Source organism: Arachis ipaensis, chromosome B1 (assembly GCF_059453495.1).
Source record: "Arachis ipaensis isolate K30076 ecotype BB chromosome B1, ASM5945349v1, whole genome shotgun sequence".
In the NCBI taxonomy this organism is placed as follows: Eukaryota; Viridiplantae; Streptophyta; class Magnoliopsida; order Fabales; family Fabaceae; genus Arachis; species Arachis ipaensis.
The window spans coordinates 26,539,605-26,552,155 of record NC_142436.1 but is presented as its reverse complement, the minus strand read 5'-3'; positions in this window follow the sequence as shown (position 1 = coordinate 26,552,155).

Sequence of the window (12,551 nt, the reverse complement as noted above, 5' to 3'; positions counted from 1 at the left end):
AGGAACACACTGATGACAAAAGATTAGAAAGTAGCAAAAATCCTTCACCAGGTGTAGGACGTGTTGTATTAAGGAATAAGGCAGAAAACATGACGGATTCACATGGGAATGGTTGGACAAAGTTGGTCGAAGTTTCAGTGGTAAGAGATAATTTGCACTAGTTACAAAAGGGTATAATTGGTGGAACGACAAAGGCTATAGACTTTGGCAAGTTGAATGATAGGGTACGCAAGGAATGGCCTAATGTGATTCAAGTTTGTAAGATGGGAGCGTACAAAGCTCTGTGGACTTTTGATAGCCTTTGAAATATAGAAAAGGCACTCATTTTCAAAATGAATGACCTATTGAAAATTTTCATAGCGTGTGAAGATGGGAGAAGAACGAGCACAGTGACAGTAAGAAGGTGTGGTTGGAGTGCTTTGGGGTACGACTACATGCTTGATCAGAAGATACTTTTCGAACGATTGGTGAACAATGGGGGGGAGGTTGTAAAGTGTGACGAAGTAGCAAAATCTTGTTTATTGTTTAGTGATGGACGAATTCTAATTGACACATTCATGTTGGATGTTATTAACGAATGGATACACGTCATATTAGGTACAAGTGGATTCGATGTGTTTGTCAAGGAAGTTGGCACGTAGGTCTATGACTCAACGCGGTTCTTGAATATGGACTCTGTGGAAGGTATTAAACGGGAGATTGCTAGTAGAATCGCATTACGTAAATCTAGTAGCAGGGAAGATGGTGGCAGCAAGAGAACATTGTTGTTGCCGGGATGGGATGCAGCGGCGGAGTTGGTGATGTAGGAGGCTAGGGAGGAAGAACAGATCAAGGGCAGGGTAGTAATTCTATACGATGGTTTGAATGAGTGGAGTAAATTTCATTCAAATCAGCGAATGGTGCAATCTGCAATTAAATCACCTACAAAAAGGCTGATTTAGTGGGATCTCATATAGTTAGTGCTGATGATTATTCGAAAAAAATAGTATCTTGAAAATATGATTCAAGCCGTGTAATGGCTGAGATGGAAATAACAAGCAACAATAAAGGGCTTTTGGGTGCTAGTAAGCCCAAGAAAGCTGGGCATCATAATGTCACTTGTAAGTGTGTATTGGGCCAACAAAATAAAAGCTCAGGTGTTGGAGGGAAGGCTTGGTTGGGTGTGGACCGGGTTTCACAATCAATGGAGCAACAGAGTTCTTCTCTGGATAGCAGTAACAACAACGACTGCACATTAGTGATCTTCAATGGTGATGTGCGGCCAGCTATGGCTCGGTGCATCTCGTTGATGCCGTGGCTTGAACTAGTTGACGAGCGTCCGAAGGAGTTAGCCGCGACAGAGAATGTTGGTTGTCGGGAGGCTAACGGTGCAACTATCGGAGATAAGACACATTCAATCTCCTCTTCGGTGACGACAAAAGACAACGACGGTTGCATAGGGATTTCGGGAGGATGAGTGGTGGCACCACTTTGGTTGTGAAGGGTAATGTTGAAGGAAGTGAAGCTGAATCTGTAGCAAAATAGAATCAATGGGAGGAGGACATGAATGAAAATTGGGAGGCTTGTAATTTGGTAGTGGAATTTGGAGCGGTGCAGTACAATGATGAAGATGATATCATGGCTATCCTTCAAGCACAGAATAAGAAGATTGCACAAAAAAGAAGACAAGCAAAACATAAGGAAAAAGTACGGAGAAGTTGCCTGAAAAATGGAAAAAGGTGTGTAATAATGATTTTAAATGATTTTTATTCATGAAATGTTAGGGGGTTGAGGGTGTTGAAAAATTGAGTATGATAAAAAAATTTAGAAGAAAATTAATATAACTTGAATATATTGGGGTTGATAGAGACAAAAAAAGAGGTGGTGACTAAATTTGATGTGACCTAAATATGGGAGAGTGATGCAGTATGCTGGGAATTTGTGGGCTCAAAAGGTGCTTCTGGTGGTTTGTATTAATGTGGGATGGGATGGTTTAGGATAAGTAATTGTTAAAAAGGGGTTAGATGGCTGTGTATTGAAGGAGTGTTGATAAAACATAATTTTAATTGTGCTTTTTGTCTGGTATATGGTGCGCATGTGAGGAAAGAAAAGTTAATTGTATGGGAAGAATTGAGTTTTTCGTCAGGAATATGTCAAGTACCTTTTAACTATATGGGTGATTTTTAATGAATATCTACGAGTGAAGGAAAGGAAAGGAGCTACCATGTTGATCGCTTCTGCAGAAGAGTTTAAAACTTGGGTTCATGATACAGAATTGGTGGATCTGGTGCTAAATGATCGTCTATTTACATGGTTCAGGGGTTAGTCATATAGTCGTATTGATAAAGTGCCGGTGAGCTTGGAGTGGTTAGAGGAGTTGCTTGTTGGTTGTGGAGGATACTAGGGTAGGAGAGGGTTCGAGAACTTTTTAGAGTTTAGATTCTTAGTTCACACATGAAAGTTTTCTAAGAATGGTAAAGGAGGAATGGAGGGGTTTAGGGGATGTTCATTTTACTGAGAAGCTAAAGGTTCTGACAGTTCCATTTTTATTAGTGCTTGTGGTGGATGTGCTATATCATATGGTTGGGGAGGCAGTAAGGAATGTGCGTATTTTCCCTCTGATGCTTGGAAGGGATAATATTAAATTGTCCCATCTTCAATTTACAGATGATACTATTCTGTTCTACTCTCCACATGAGAAAACTATCAGGAACTACAAAAGGCTGTTGAGATGTTTTGAGATGATATCAGAGTTGAGTATTAATTCTGATAAGTCTAGCCTGATTCTGGTTAATTGTGGGCATGAATGGACACGAAAGATGTGAAGGTTGTTAGGATGCAAGAACGCATCATTACTAGTAAAATATCTTAGTATCTCTGTAGGAGCGAATCCAAGACTTGCCAAGACTTGGAAATCAATGATAAACAAGGTGGAAGCAAAGCTTAGCATGTGGAAAGCGAAAACTCTTAATAAAGCTGGTAGGTTGGTTCTAATTAAGTCTGTTTTTAATAGCCTGCCTATGTATTATCTTAGTTTATACAAGATGCCTAAATCTGTGGTGAAGAAGCTAATTTCATTGCAGAGGAGTTTCTTGTGGAGTAAGGAGGATAGGAAAACTGGGATACCATTGGTGATATGGTGATTCAAAATACGTCTCTTTTGTTTAAGTGGTGGTGGCAATTCTCGAAAGAAGATTGTCCATTATAGAAAAAGATTGTGTGTTCATGCAATAACTTGAATTCTTCAGAGATGCTAACTAGTCAACCGATACCTATAAATGGGTCATTCGAAGGATATATGTCAGTTATAAATCGATGAACATCACTTAAGGAAAAAATTGATTAGAGGTTTGTTTATGGAACTAGGAGACGGTAGAAGGATTTGGTTTTGGGAGGACATCTGGCTATAAAGTGGTACTCTAAAAGATACTTTTCCAAGACTTTTTCGGTTTCAAACCAAAGATGTTCCGTTATAGGGGTGAAGAGCAGATATTTTATACGCTTTTTGGCATTGTTTTCATATAGTTTTTAGCGTGTTTTGTTTGATTTTTATTAAGTTTTTATAGGTTTTAGTGTTAAATTCATATTTTTAGATTCTACTTTGAGTTTTTATGTTTTTGTATAATTTCAGGTATTTTCTGGCTGAAATTGAGGAGCTGGAGTAAAAGTCTGATTCAGAGACAGAGAAATCACTATATATGTTGTTTGGATCTGCCCTCCTTGCATTCGGAAGAGCGTTTCTCGAGCTATTGAAGTCCAAATGGAGCGTTCTCAATGGCTATAGAAAGCTGACTTCCATAGCTTTCCAGCAATATATAATAGACCATACTTTGTCTCAGAATAGAAGGTCCAAAACTGGCATTCAACGCCAGCATCCTGCCCCCATTCCAAGCGTCCAGCGCCCAAAGGAGGAGACCAGCGTCCAAACGCCCAAAGAGGACCCCCTAGCCAGCGTTCAACGCCCTAGAGGCCTCCTAGCACGTGGATCTCATCAAAACTCAGCCCAAACACTCACCAAGTGGGCCCCAGAAGTGGATTTAAAGACTATTTTACCATTTCTTATGTAATCCTTAGTTATTAGTTTAGTATCTAAAGAACTTTTACACCTCTCATGAAGGGACGCACACCATATTTTATTTATCATTGTATTTTCTATCAGTATGAGTTTCTAAACCTCCTAGGTTGAGGGGAGGAGCCCTGCTGAGTTCTATGAATTAATAAAAGTATTACTGATTCTCTTCAATCCGTGTGTGATTCAATTCTAAGATGTATATTCGTTCTTCAACATGATGAATGGGATGATCCGTGACAATTAACTCCATTCCTCATACTAAGACTGTGTGCCTGACAACCACCCATGTCTTCTTAGGTTCGTGTGAATACGTGACTAGAAAGTATTGAACCGCCAGCTTGATTATACATCTCTTAGACGGCTAATCCATGACTTCGTTGGGGACTTCTCGAGACACCATTTCAGCCGAGGTATGGAGAGATTAGGGTGTCTATGGTAGAGGCTAGAACCCAAAGGCGCAGTATTCTCTGATCCGGAAGATTCGACCTTGTCTGTGGCGTTTTGAGTAGGATCACCAAGGAAATAGACTGCTAGAGCTTCAACCCCGTTCATATTGGATGACTGCGGCCATATGGTGTTTTGATCTAAAGCAGAGAAGATTGGCGACCGCGGCCATATGGTGTTGATCACATACAGCCTGCCATAGAAGAAATCATTGATAATTGAAGAAGACAGTAATACCAGAGTTAATCCAGAAGGACAAAGCATCTCCTTGCCTTAACCATCTTCCTATCCCTGATTATAATTTAATTCACAAAGTATTTTATACACTTTTTTCCCTTTTATACATTCAAATCCAACAACTCTTCTATCCGCCTGACTAAGATCTGCAACATAACCATACGCTTGCTTCAAACCACAATCCTCGTGGGATCGACCCTGACTCATTCAGGTATTACTTGAACGACCCAGTGCACTTGCTGGTTTAGTTGTACAAAGCGTGGGGATTCATGCACCAAGTTTTTGGCGCCGTTGTCGGGGATTGTTCGAGTTTGGACAACTGACGGATTATCTTGTTCCCTAGATCAGGTATTGTCTTTAATTTTGTTAGCTTTTCTTTTTATTTTCTTCTTCTTTATTTTCGAAAAAATTAAAAACTTTTTTAAAAAAAAATTCTTTTCTTTGTTTAATCTTTGTTTTTTGGTTTGAGTCTTTTGTTTCTGTTCTTGTTGAAATTTTCGAATTCTTTAAGTCTTTGTTTCAAAAAATTTTCAAAAATAATTTCTTTGTTTGAATCTTGTGTCAATCTTTAAGTTTGGTGTCTTCTTGTGTTTTTCTTTTATAATTTTCGAAAATTTTGTGTTTGGTTTTCAAAAATTTTAAGTTTGGTGTTTTTGCATGTTCTTGTGTTCTTTGAATTTTTTGAGTTTTGTTCTTGGTGTTCTTCTTGATCTTCAAAGTTTTCTTGTTTTTCTTTTTGTTTTGATCTTAAAATTTTTAAGTTTGGTATCTCTTTGTGTTTTTCTTGTTAAATTTTGCACACCCTCCCGTTAGATCTAAAAATTTAAGTTTGGTGTTTTTTATTGTTTTTCTTTTTCCTCATTAAATTCAAAAATCAAAAGAAAAATATATCTTTTCTTATCTTTTAATTAAATTTTCAAAAATTTTAATTAAAAATTCAGATTTTATTTCAAATCATTTATCTTATCTTATCTTATCTTAGTTTTAAATTTCAAAATTCACATCTTTTCAAAATCAAATCTTTTCAAAAATCTTATCTTTTTCAAAATCTTATCTTATCTTTTTATCTTTCTTTAAAATTCAAAAATTCAAAATTTAAAATTCATAAATCTTATCTTATCTTATTTCAAATTCAAATTTTAAAATTCAATTTTCAAAATTTCAAATTTCAAATTTCAAAATCAAACCTTTTCAAAATTCAAATCTTTTTCAAATCTTTATCTTATCTTGTTGACTTTTTCAAAATTCAAAATTTAAAATTTCAAAATTTAAATTTCAAATTTCAAATTTCAAAATTCAAATCTTATCTTTCTTTTAAATTTTTTTCAAATCTTTTCTAATTTCAAATTTTAAAATCAAATCTTTTTCAAATCTTTTTAGTTTCTTATCTTATCTTTTCTAATTTCAATTTTTAAAATTGAAATCTTTTCTAATCTTATGTCTTATCTTATTTTCAAATCTTTCTTAATTAGTTACTTATCTTCTCTTTCTTCTTTTTCAAAACTTCCTAACTAATTCTTCTCTCTCCTAATTTTCGAAAATTCCCTTTTATATCTCTCTCTTCTTTTTCGAAAATCAATAACTAATTTTCAATTCTTTTTAATTAATTAACCTTAATTTTTGAAATTAATAAATAAATAAAACAAAAACAAAAAATTTTAATTCTTATTTATCTTTTCTATTTCTCCTATTTACTTCTATTTATTCGAACTCTTCTCGTCTCTCTTCTTTCATCTTCACTTTTCTATCTTCCTCTTCTTTCTTCACATCTCACTGGAAGCTTTCTATACTCAAATCAGACATAGAAGCTTCCTTTCTTTCTTTTCTTTCTTTTCTTGTTTATGACCAAGAACAGGGATAAAGAACCTCTCTTTAATCTTGATCCTGAACCTGAAAGGAATTTAAGGAGAAGCTTACAACAAATTAAAGCACAACACTCCGGAAGAAACCTTTCAAAAAATTTTGAGAAAGAAGCTGAAGACATGGCCGAACATGAAGGAGAGGCGAGAAAGGTTCTTGGTGACTACTCCTATGAGTTCTATGGCAGAAGTATCTCTATACCTGCCATTGGAGTTAACAACTTTGAAATCAACCCACAAATGATCGCCCTAGTGTTGCAGAAGTTCCGATTTCACAGACACCCACAAGAAGACCCCAGTAAATTCATCTCTGACTTCCTACAGTTCTGTGACACTGCAGACACCAATAGAGTGGACCCTAAATTCCACAAGCTAAAACTGTTCCCATTTGCGCTGAGAGATCGAGCAAAAGATTGGTGGTATAATGTACCCAAGGGAAGTGTGAACAACTAGGATAAGGTTGTTAACAAATTTCTGAACAGGTTTTCTCCTTCGCAAAGATTGGCTAAGTTAGTAACAAATGTTCAGACCCCAGTCGGGACAGAAGTTCTAGACAGGAAAACTATAACCGCACCCCCTGCTGAGAGTTATAGTGATCCTAGTGCTATGGGTGGTGACCACCCTCAAGGAGACACTTACACCTACGACCAGTGGACACCTGAGCTGGTTAATACTTCCCCCACTGAGTTGTTTGAGGAGGTGCATCCCTGTAGGGCCTTCACATAGAGTCTGATGCTCTCTGGAAAGGAGACCTTAAAAGAAGATGAGACAGTAGTCTTCACCAAGGAGGCCGAACCTCAGGAGCCTACTACTAAGGGACTGAAGGCAATCGAGAACCAGGAGGATCTTGAGGATGCCATTGAGCACGCCCTTACAGAGATGAAAGATCCCCAAGAGCCACTTCTCATTGACATGCAGAGAGAGCCTGAAGATGAGCAACTGAATCATCTCTTAGTAACCTCCAAGAAGCTGCAACTCAATATCTCTTTTGTAGAGGTATTGGAGAAGAAAACCCCCTATGTGGCCTATTTAAAAGGCAGCAATTCTGAAAAGAAGGTTCTCAAGGGAGGCACTTACATAAAAGATTCAGCATTCAGGCCTCCCCCCTTGATTGAAATCAACTCAATCCCTCCTAAGACCAAACATAAGTTTGGTGTTGGATGTACACCATCCACCAAAGAGGAAGGCCCCAAATAGAAAATGCCTAGGGGTTGGCAAAACAACAATATCCACCAGAATAAGATCTTGACCCAGCAGGTTGATGAGCGGATAATTTATACGCTTTTTGGCATTGTTTTTAGGTAGTTTTCAGTATGTTTTAATTACTTTTTAGTATATTTTTATTAGTTTTTATTCAAAATTCACATTTCTGGACTTTACTATGAGTTTGTGTATTTTTCTGTGATTTCAGGTATTTTCTGACTGAAATTAAGGGACCTGAGTAAAAATTTGATTCAGAGGCTGAAAAAGGACTACAGATGCTGTTGGATTCTGACCTCCCTGCACTCGAAGTGGAGTTTCTGGAGCTACAAAAGCCCAATTTGCGCGCTCTCAATTGCGTTGGAAAGTAGACATCCTGGGCTTTCCAGCAATATATAATAGTCTATACTTTGCTTGAGATTTTATGGTCCAAACCGGCGTTCTAAGTCAGTATAAAAATTCTGGCATCAAAACGCCAGAACTGGCATAAAAGCTGGAGTTAAACGCCCAAACTGGCACCAAAGCTAGTGTTTAACTCCAAGAAAAGTCTTTACATATGAAAGCTTCAACTCTCAACCCAAGCACACACCATGTGGGCCCGGAAATGGATTTCTGCATTATTTACTTATTTCTGTAAACCCTAGGTTACTAGTTCTCTATAAATAGGACCTTTTGCTATTATCTTTTCATCTTTGGATCATTTTTGGTCTTTTGACCATCTTGGGAACGTTTAGACAATGGAGGCTGGCCTCACGGCCATGCCTAGACCTTTCACTTATGTATTTTTAACGGTGGAGTTTCTACACCCCATAGATTAAGGTGTGGAGCTCTGCTGTTCCTTATGAATTAATGCAAAGTACTATTGTTTTTCTATTCAACTCAAGCCTATTTCTTCTCTAAGATATTCATTCGCACACAAGAACATGATGAATATGATGATTATGTGACACTCATCACCATTCTCACCTATGAACGCGTGCCTGACAACCACTTCCGTTCTACATGCAAACAAGCTTTAATGTGTATCTCTTGGGTTTCTAATCTAAGATTAAAACCTTCGTGGTATAGGCTAGAATTATTGGCGGCCATTCCTGAGATCCGGAAAGTCTAAACCTTGTCTGTGGTATTTCGAGTAGGATCTGGGAAGGGATGACTGTGACAAGCTTCAAACTCGCGAGTGTTGGGCATAGTGACAGACGCAAAAGGATCAATGGATCCTATTCCAACATGATCGAGAATCGACAGATGATTAGCCGTGCGGTGACAGCGCATTTGGACCATTTTCACTAAGAGGACGGATGGTAGCCATTGACAACGGTGATCCCCCAACATACAGCTTGTCATGGAAAGGAGTATGAATGATTGAATGAAGGCAGCAGGAAAGCAGAGATTCAGAAGGAGCAAAGCATCTCCATACGCTTATCTGAAATTTCCACCAATGAATTACATAAGTATTTCTATCCTATTTTATATTTTATTTATATTTTAATCATCAAAATCCCATAACCATTTGAATCTGTCTGACTGAGATTTACAAGATGACCATAGCTTGCTTCAAGCCGACAATCTCCGTGGGATCGACCCTTACTCACGTAAGGTTTATTACTTGGATGATCCAGTGCACTTGGTGGTTAGTTGTGCGGAGTTGTGACAAAGAGTTGAGATTACATTCGTGCGTACCAAGTTGTTGGCGCCATTTTAGAGATCACAATTTCGTGCACCAAGTTTTTGGCGCCGTTGCCGGGGATTGTTCGAGTTTGGACAACTAACGGTTCATCTTGTTGCTCAGATTAGGTAATTTTATTTTATTTTTAAGCTTTCTATTTTTTATTTTCGAAAAAATTTCTATTCTGTCCTTCAGAATTTTAAGAATGAATTCTAGAGTTTCATGATGATATGTTGAAGTCTGGCTGGCTGTAAAGCCATGTCTAATCTTTTGGACCGAGGTTTTAACTTATCATCACAAGAGCTTGTTGATTTCTATCAATCTTGCTGTTGAATGTAATGATCTGCTAAAGCTTGGCTGGCCATTGTCCATGTCTAGTGTTTTGGACCGAAGCCTTCACTGAAAGCTTGGCTGGCTAGTAAGCCATGTCTAATTCCTGGACCGGAGTTTTAGACTAACATTGCATGATTCCTGGAATTCTCATTAAGAATTTTGAATTTCTTATTTTATTTTTCCAAATAATTTTCGAAAAAAAATACAAAAAAAAAAGATAATAAATAAAATCATAAAAATAAAAAATAATATGTGTTTCTTGTTTGAGTCTAGTGTTTATTTTTAAGTTTGGTGTCCTGCATGTTTTATTTAATTCCTTGTATTTTTCGAATGAATGAATTTTGTTCTTCATTAATCTTCAAGTTGTTCTTGATGATTTCCTTGTTCTGATCTTTAAACTCTCCTGTGTGGTGTCTCTTGTTGTTTTTCATATGCATTTTCAATTTGTTAGTGTCTCTAATATGAAAATTTCTAAGTTTGGTGTCTTGCATGCATTGTTTATTTGATCTTAGTTTTCCATGATTAGTTGCATTTTGATTGTTCCTCATCATTAAAAATCCAAAAAAAATTTCAAAATTATGTCTTTTCAAGTCAATAATACAGAGAGTTGAAGATTCAGAACATGCAGCAGAGGAATTACAGAGAAAAAGATGGGCGTTCAAAACGCCCAGCGAGGAAGGAAAACTGGCGTTTAAACGCCAGCCAGTGTACCTGGCTGGGCGTTAAACACCCAAAAAGGTAGTATTTTGGGCGTTAAACGCCAAAATGAATACCATTCTGGGCATTTAACGCCAGGAGGGCACAGGAGGGAAGATTTTGTTTTTAATTCAAATCTTTTTCAAATTTTCATAATTTTTCAAAATCAAATCTTTTTCAAATCATATCTTTTCAAAATCAAATCCTTTCCATTTTTTTTACTATTTTTGAAAATCCTTGCTAACAATTAGTGATTTGATTCAAAAATTTCTTCCTTGTTAAGAAAGGTTCAATAATTGAATTTTAGAATCATATCTTTTAAATTTCTTGTTAGCCAAGACATTAATTTTAAAAATCAAATCTTTTTAATTGTTTGTCAATCATATCTTTTTAAAACCATATTTTCTCAATCATATCTTCTCAACCACATCTTTTTCAAAAATAATTTTCAATCATATCTTTTTTATTCCTAATTTCAAAATCTTTTTCAAAATCACTTAACTACTTTCTCAATTTTAATTTTTGAAAATCCTCAACCAATTTTTCAAAATTTATTTTAATTAAAAATTTTTTTTTAAAATTCTTCCCCCATTCTCATATTCTTCTATTTAAGGGACTAACACTCCTCCTCAATGTGCAATTCGAACTCTCTCCCTCTTGATACGTTCGAATTCTCTCTTCTCTACCTCATCCTTCCATTCTTCTCTTCCTCTGACACCTCAAAGAATCTCTATACTGTGACATAGAGGATTCCATACTTTCTTCTCCTCTCTTTCATATGAGCAAGAGCAAAGACAAAGGCATTCTTATTAAAGCTGATCCTGAACCTGAAAGGACCTTGAAGAGAAAGCTAGGAGAAGCTAAATCACCTCTGTAGAGGACCTAACAAAAATTTTCAAACAAGAAGAAGACATGGCAGCCGAAAATAACAACAATGCCAACAATGCAAGGAAGGTGCTTGGTGACTTTACTGCACCTACTCCCGACTTCTATGGGAGAAGTATCTCAATCCCTGCCATTGGAGCAAACAACTTTGAGCTTAAGCCTCAATTAGTTTCTCTGATGCAACAGAATTGTAAGTTTCACGGACTTCCATTGGAAGATTCTCATTAATTTTTAGCTGAATTCTTGCAAATCTGTGACACTGTCAAGACCAATGGGGTTGATCCTAAGGTCTCCAGGCTTACGCTTTTTCCCTTTGCTGTAAGAGACAGAGCTAGAATATGGTTGGATTCACAACCTAAGGAAAGCCTAAACTCTTGGGAAAAGCTGGTCAGTGCTTTTCTGGCCAAATTCTTTCCACCTCAAAAATTGAGTAAGCTTAGAGTGGAAGTCCAGACCTTCAGACAGAAGGAAGGTGAATCCCTCTATGAAGCTTGGGAAAGATACAAGCAATTGATTAGAAGGTATCCTTCTGACATGCTTTCAGAATGGAGCATCATAGGTATCTTCTATGATGGTCTGTCTGAACTGTCCAAGATGTCATTGGACAGCTCTGCTGGAGGATCTCTTCATCTGAAGAAGACGCCTGCAGAAGCTCAGGAGCTCATTGAAATAGTTGCAAATAACTAATTCATGTATACTTCTAAAAGGAATCCTGTGAATAATGGGACAAATCAGAAGAAAGGAGTTCTTGAGATTGATACTCTGAGTGCCATATTGGCTCAGAACAAAATATTGACTCAGCAAGTCAATATGATTTCTCAGAGTCTGTCTGGAATGCAAGCAGCAACAGGCAGTACCAAAGAAGCTTCATCTGAAGAAGAAGCTTACGATCCTGAGAACCCAACAATGGAAGAGGTGAATTACATGGGAGAACCCTATGAAAACACCTATAATCCTTCATGGAGAAATCATCCAAATCTCTCATGGAAGGACCAACAGAGGCCTCAACAAGGCTTCAACAACAGTAATGGTGGAAGAAATAGGTTTAGCAATAGCAAACCTTTTCCATCATCTTCCCAGCAACAGACAGAGAATTCTAAGCAGAGCCAATATGACTTAGCAACCATAATCTCTGATTTAACTAAGACCACTCAAAGTTTCATGACTGAAACAAGGTCTT